Source organism: Malaclemys terrapin, chromosome 1 (assembly GCF_027887155.1).
Source record: "Malaclemys terrapin pileata isolate rMalTer1 chromosome 1, rMalTer1.hap1, whole genome shotgun sequence".
NCBI classification, from domain to species: domain Eukaryota; kingdom Metazoa; phylum Chordata; order Testudines; family Emydidae; genus Malaclemys; species Malaclemys terrapin.
In genome coordinates, this window is record NC_071505.1 from 1,636,586 (window position 1) to 1,644,165 (window position 7,580).

A 7,580-nucleotide genomic window follows, 5' to 3' on the forward strand; every position below is an offset into this window, starting at 1 on the left:
AACCTTGAGGCACTCCACTAGTAACCTCCCTCCAACCCGACAGTTCCCCCTTTAATACGACCCGCTGCATTCTCCCCATTAACCAATTCCTTATCCACCTCTGGATTTTCATATCGATCCCCATGTTTTCCAGTTTAACCAATAGTTCCTCATGGGGTACAGTATCAAACGCTTTACTGAAATCCAGGTATATTAGGTCCACCGCATTTCCCTTATCTAATAAGTCCGTTACTTTCTCAAAGAAGGAGATCAGATTCGTTTGGCACGATCTGCCCTTCGTAAAACCATGTTGTAATTTATCGCATTTGCCATTAACCTCTAGGTCCTCAACTAGTTTCTCTTTCAGAATCTTCTCCAGCACCTTGCACACAATCACATAGGGGCTGACTCTGTGGGTGCTCCGGGGCTGGAGCACCCACAGGGAAAAATATAGTGGGTGCTCAGCACCCACCAGCGGGCCCCACCAATCAGCTTCTCCCCCTCCCGCCTGCCAGTGACCAGCTGTTCAGCGGCATGCAGGAGGCGCTGGGGAGAGGAGCGGGGACAGGAGAGGCAGAGCGAGGTCGGGGTACCCTTGGGGAAGGGGAGGAACAGGGCGGTGTGATGGTGCTGCCCATGGGAGCCAGCTGAGGTCACTCAATTAGGGTGAACTGCAAACAAAACGGGGCAGACAAACCCCAGAAGCTGGTGGTTATTCCAATACTTAGATTTACCAACCAGCCCAAAACAGCTTCTGTAGTACCTCACTGGTTACTCAGAGTCCAAACAACACAGTTCCCTTAAAGTGCCCAGCCTCAGGCCTCCATCCAGACACACCTGTCAGATATGATGACGATTACTGAAAATCTTATCTCATCATATAAAAGAAAAGGTTCTTCCAATCCCAAAGGATCAGCCACATACCCAGGTTCAATTATAACTTAGATCTTACCCAAAATACATGCTATAACCAATTCTTATTAACTAAACTAAAATTTATTAAAAAAGAAAAGAGAGAGAGTGTTGGTTAAACGATCAATATACAGACAGACTTGAATTCAACTCTTGAGGTTCAGATACATAGCAGAGATGAGCTTGTAGTTGCCAAAAGTCCTTTTAGAAATAGTCCATAGGTTATAGTCCAATGTCCATATTCAGGGTGACTCCAGTCAGTGACTGGGGATCTCAATCCTTGTGGCTTAAGATTTCCCCCTCTTGAAACCCAAAGCAGATCTGAAATGAAGCAGAATTGTGTCCCAGGGTTTTTATACGTTTCCAGCAGCCTTTTGGCCTGAGAAAACAATAGGCTTAACTCTCCTTCTCCCAAACACCCTGGCAATTAGCACAGGGTCATTTATCCATTAAACAGTTCAGATACAGGTTACCACAACCTTCAAAGAGACACAGAGACAATAATACTATTTCCCTCTAGTATCATCATAAATGTTAACATTCCTTTTTTGATCTTTGAATTAAAGCTATAACAATAGATGTGCTAGATAAGGGTGGATTAGCCCCACAGGGCCCACTGCGCGTGCTGGGAAGGGGATTTGGTCCAGCCCTTTTTCGCCCAGGTCCCATGTCATGGTCCATTCCATAAGGGGCACCTGCCAATTCCCGCACAGGCAGGAAGAAGTTTCTATGCACTGTCTTTATTTGCCTGGGCCCTGTCTCAGGTTTAATCTTGTAGACCAGCAGATCTTGCAGCTTTTCCACCACCAGGTAAGGTATTGCCTTCCATCTGTCAGCAATCTCGTGTTTGCCAGCAACACCCAAATTTCACAGCAGAACTCTGTGCGGTGGCTGGAGCTCCTGCAAGCGCACCCTCGCATCATACCGGTACTTGTTACTAACTGCGGTCTTGTGGGCAGCACCTGTAGCCAAGTGATAAGTATCCCACAGCTTCTCTCATCCAGGAAACCTACTGCTGATGTGTCTCATAGCGTTCTCCATGCTCTGATACCCTGAAGCACCGATCTATGGGTAATCTTGGTTCTCACCCACACATCAGGAGATATCACTCCCGTAGTATCTTTCTATGTGGCATTGCAGGTATGGACCAAAAATGCAACATTCTGGCTCCAGGTTGCCTTCTGCTCTGGACATAAAGTCCCCAGCATATCCTCTGGCTGAAGGTCACCTTGTGGGTGACGAGGTGTTGTCCTAGACTTTTTAATTCCTGCCATCCTTAGCACCTCCTTCAGAAGGGGACTCTCAAAGACCTGCCGTGTTCAGAGTGTATCTGAGCTGGGATTCCATACACTGAAAATATTTCCCCCAAACACTCGAGCAATGGTGGTGGCCCTCTGGTCACGTGTGGGATATGCCTGCGCATACCGGGTAAACTGGTCAGTCACTACTAGAATGTTCCCAGCATTCCTCCTGTCCACTTCTAAAGACAGGAAATCAGAGCATCCCAGCTCCAAAGGTTTGCTGCGGGTGCTAGTCTTCACATATGCTGCTCTAGTGGGCAGAGTTTTCCTTTGAACATACCGAGTTCATGTCTCACATTTCCTGCGAACGTCTTCAGCCATCCGGGGCCAGTAGAACCTACTACGGATAAGTTTGAGGGTTCTCTCCATTCCCAAATGTCCAAAGTCGTCATGCAGGGCCCATGGCCAGGGCTCTGTACTCCTTTGGTAGCACTAGTTGTGTTCATTGATTCTGCAAAGGAGCGGCTGGGATCCGGAGCAGCGCTCCCTGTCTCAGTCTCCGTTTGCTCCAGTCCCTCAATCGTAGTCTGCCCTCGGGGACAGACGGAATCATTGCAGCAGGATTTTGCCCCTTTTTTTTTTTTTTTGCAAGTAACGTCACCAATGTCAGTATCTTGCAGTTTGGCTTTTTGCCAGTCAGCAGCATTGAGCATGGGCAAAGGAGACTGATCCATCACTGAGGGAGACACTGTGATGAAGTGGGGGGGTTTCTTGGTTTTTTCCGTGCTTTCCAGTGGGTTGCATGCAGAGGGGGTGGGACTCAGTGTCCCTGGGTGTTACTGGTTTAACGATGTTACCGAAATATCGGCTCCACCTAGCTGAGAGCCAATAACAGCCAGATAGGGATAAGGAGGAGTTGCGTTATTCTGCAGAAGAAAGGAGAGCCTTGCACCTTGGTACAAAGACTTCGTCTTACACACATTTTACAGATTTTTTATACATATTTAGACCAAGGTCCTTGCAGTGTTAACACTTGATTGGTGGTTGTTAGACCCGTGCTTTTGCTATCTGGTCAGTAAAAACCGGCTTGGGACCAGATTCAATTACCTTAAGGCCTTAAAAAAAAACAGTTAAAAAGTTCAGGCTACTGTGTTCTTAAGAGAGAAAAGAAGCCCTTGAGGAATTCCACCATGATTTCAATAATTTCCATCCCACCATCAACTTCAGCCTAGATCAATCCACACAAGCAGTCCATTTCTTGGACACTACTGTGCTAATAAGCGATGGTCACATAAATACCACCCTATACCGGAAACCTACTGACCGCTACACTTACCTACACGCCTCCAGCTTCCATCCAGGACACGCCACACGATCCATTGTCTACAGCCAAGCTCTAAGATATAACCGCATTTGCTCCAATCCCTCAGACAGAGACAAGCACCTACAAGATCTCTATCAAGCATTCTTAAAACTACAATACCCACCTGCTGAAGTGAAAAAACAGATTGACAGAGCCAGACGAGTACCCAGAAGTCACCTCCTACAAGACAGGCCCCAACAAAGAAAATAACAGAACACCACTAGCTGTCACCTTCAGCCCCCAACTAAAACCTCTCCAGCGCATCATCAGAGATCTACAACCTATCCTGAAAGATGATCCTTTACTCTCACAGATCTTGGGAGACAGACCTGTCCTCGCTTACAGACAACCCCCCAACCTAAAGCAAATACTCACCAGCAACCACACATCACTGAACAAAACCACTAACCCAGGAACCTATCCTTGTAACAAACCCCGATGCCAACTCTGTCCACATATCTATTCAAGTGACATCATCATAGGACCTAATCACATCAGCCATACCATCAGGGGCTCGTTCACCTGCACATCTACCAATGTGATCTATGCCATCATGTGCCAGCAATGCCCCTCTGCCATGTACATTGGCCAAACCGGACAGTCTCTACGCAAAAGAATTAATGGACACAAATCTGACATCAGGAATCAAAATACTCAAAAACCAGTGGGAGAGCACTTTAACCTGTCTGGTCATTCAGTGACAGACCTGCGGGTGGCTATATTACAACAGAAAAACTTCAAAAACAGACTCCAAAGAGAGACTGCAGAGCTAGAATTGATATGCAAACTAGACACAATCAACTCAGGGTTGAATAAGGACTGGGAATGGCTGAGCCATTACAAACGTTGACTCTATCTCCCCTTGTAAGTACTCTCACACTTCTTATCAACCTGTCTGTACTCAGCTAGCTTGATTATCACTTCAAAAGTTTTTTTTCACTTACTTAATTGGCCTCTCAGAGTTGGTAAGACAACTCCCACCTGTTTATGCTCTCTGTATGTGTGTATATGTATCTCCTCAATATATGTTCCATTCTATATGCATCCGAAGAAGTGGGCTGTAGCCCACGAAAGCTTATGCTCTAATACACGTGTTAGTCTCTAAGGTGCCACAAGTACTCCTGTTCTTTTTGCAGATACAGACTAACACGGCTGCTACTCTGAAACCTGTGTTCTTAAGGTGTCTGCTTCCCCCTAACGGCTGCTGGCTAACATAACAACTGCTTTATTAAGGGGGGTCACTAGTAACTTTCACAGCGAGGTGAGGGGAGAGGGAGTTTGTTGTTACAGGGGACCAGGGAGGGAACTTGGAACCCCAGCCAATGGCCTGGAGGAGGGACACCCCAGCGACTGGTGACCCGGCGACCCAAAGAACCAGCGCAGGAGTCAGCCAATTCTGGCCAGTGGGAGGACAATGGGCGGTGAAGAGAGGACCCCGGTGACCTGACCAGCCGATTCCAGCCAGAGGGGACCAGAGGACAGAAGAGAGGAGAGGAGGCCCAGGCCACCCTGTTTACGACCCTGTTTCCCTGGAGAGAAGACAATGGACAGAGGCGGGGCTTGGGGCTGGGGATCTCAGATGCCCGGCTGGGGATCTCAGATGCCCAGCTGGGGGTCTCTGGGCTGGAGAGGGGGAGCAGGCATAGCCCACCTGGATGCAGAGAGACTGGGATGTGCTGGGCTGAGGGAGGCCAGGCCTGAGGCCCTGAGAGTTTCCTGTGCTGTGTTCAACGCTCAATAAACCTCCTGTGTTACGCTGGCTGAGAGTCGCTCCGGTCTAGAGAACAGGGTTGCATCAACCTCTTCGGGGGTGGAGGCCCCGGGGGTCCAGAGTGAGTGGACTCCCTGAGGGGGTCCACGGACGTGCTAAGGCTCAGAGAGGTGCGGCTCCAGGAGGTGGAGGGGCCTGACCCCGAGAGAGAGTGGACCCCCGAGAAGGGCTGTCTCACTGAAAGGGGCACCCTCCATGGACCGCACGGGCCCAAGAGTGGGCACGATCTGTGAGTCCGTGACAGATGCACACTCTCAGGGGAGGCCCATAGCTTCTGCGCCACACCCATGAAGACTCTCGTGGGCCCCTGGTCTTGACGACTCACATTGCAAATAGCTCTCACTCCATCCCTAGGAATCATCGCAACTTCTGATGCCTGTGGACACCGGTACAACACATTCACATCTACATTGCTTCTCCCTGATCGGTACTGAATAAGAACATAAGAGTGGCCAGACTGGATCAGATGAAAGGTCCATCTAGCCCAGTGTCCTGTCTTCTGACAGTGGCCAATGCCAGGTGCCCCAGAGTGTTATGAGTGTGATATAATATCTCATTGAAAGGTGACAGGGCCAGAAAGAGTTAATTACCTCACAGACTGACCTGACCCATGGGTGAACTTAAACGACTTGTTAGGAAAATATGTAAATGCATAGAGCTTTGAAATGCAGCCAGCATTGTTAGAGGTAGAAGGGCAGGTGTTTGCTCAAGGCCCGGAGCCTGGCTGGGGGGTTCTAGGTGCTGATCGTAACAGAGCTCGCCCTGGCGGGCGGTGAGGTGCCCAGGGGCCGGACAGCTGGAGATGCATGGAGGTGAACAGATGGGATTTCATGCCCCATCATGAAAAACATATTTCCACATGATTTTCCCCCTTTGACTGGCTGCTGACAGGCCCAGCCTGGCTGACCCCCGGGTGAGGGCCCAAAGAGGCCATGATGCTCCTTCGCCACTTGGTGGCACCAACGCTCAGACACGGGAACGCACAGCAGCTGGTACCACTTGGGGACGGGGACTGAGGCCCCCAGCAAAGGCGCGGGGCTGCTAGGAGCCAAGGGTGCTCTCCCCCCTTCCCCCCGATCTGTACTACGGGCTCAGCTCTGACCTCTGATCTAGGGGGCATGGGGGTCAGGCTTTCATAATGCATCTGCTCCCCGAGTCTGAACCAGGCCTCTCTGCTACCGGGCAGCCTGTGCATTGTGCACACACGTGGGTGTGCGTTTTGTGTGTGTGTGTGCACGAGGGTGTGCATTGTGTGTGTGTGTGGGGGGGTTTGCATGTGTGTACGTGTTTCGTGTGAATGTGCATGTGTGTGGGTGTGTACATTTGGTGTGGGTGTGCACATGCGTGCGTGCACGCATGTCTGGGGTGTTTCCATGTGCACCTGCAGCTGGGCACCAGGGCGAGGCCAGCTCTCTGGGTGTGCGCACAGCCGCAGGCACGGGGGAGCCGATGGGCCTGGTGATGTGTCTGACCCAAGTGCCCAGAGCTCCTGAGTGCTCAATGCTAAAAGCCAACGCCCCATTCCCAGCCAGTGCTGCTCAGAGCGACCTGCCACCTCCACGCCCAGGAACGTGCCAGAGCAGAAACCCGGCCCCAAAGGGCCCTTCTCTAGCGGGCATGAGAGGGGACTGACCCACCCCAGGGCCTGGCAGCCGAGGTCACCAGCTCCAGCCCCCAGCTCGAGTGAGCCGAGGGAGTGAGAGCGGGCAGGGCCCCGTGTCACCACCAGGCTGGGCTGCAGGGCAGGATGGGGAAGAGCCCTGGTACCAATGCCAAGGCCCTGCGGGGGGGCCCAGTGGGGGGGATGCCCACCCAGCCATGCCCGCCCAGGCTCCCGCCCCCGAAGGCAGCCCCAGGGAGCCCTACCCTTTGCTCTGCGGTGCTCCGCTCTGGCTGGCAGGCCCCAGGGGCTGGTCCCCGCCCAAGCAGGAGTTCTGGCATGGGGAGCAGGCTGGGCCTCTCCCCCCGAGGGCTGGGCAGTGATCGATGCCGGAGCGCGGCAGCTGCAGAGGGCCGCGTTCTGCAGGGAATGCTAATGACGGCACAGCACTGCCCACCCGTTCCCAGCCGCCCTTGGCCCTGCCCCCCTCCAGCTGCTGCCAACCCTGCCCGTGGGCCTGTCCTTCCCTGCCCCAGCTCTATAAATTACCCGGAGACTAAGAGCCCCGGCGCAGCTGGTGTCCCGTTATCGCCATGGGAATCCCCTGCTGCACAGGGCTCCAGCAGAGTGGAGCTAATGTGCCATGAGTTACTGTCCTGGCGAGGAGAAGGGCGACCCCCATTCCCACAGCCTGGCAGGTGGGAGGCAGAGTCA

General features: G+C 52.1%; 1 protein-coding gene across 1 annotated transcript in view; it reads right to left on the bottom strand.

Annotated features, from left to right (window-relative positions):
- LOC128842127 (uncharacterized) overlaps positions 1 to 7,153 on the bottom strand; it is a 37,564-nt gene extending 30,411 nt beyond the window's left edge. Inside the window, exon 1 of the mRNA XM_054038009.1 lies at positions 7,133 to 7,153. The gene's annotated coding sequence lies outside the window, so the exon portion shown is untranslated. The remainder of the gene's footprint in view (positions 1 to 7,132) is intronic.
- Positions 7,154 to 7,580: the final 427 nt, after the last annotated feature.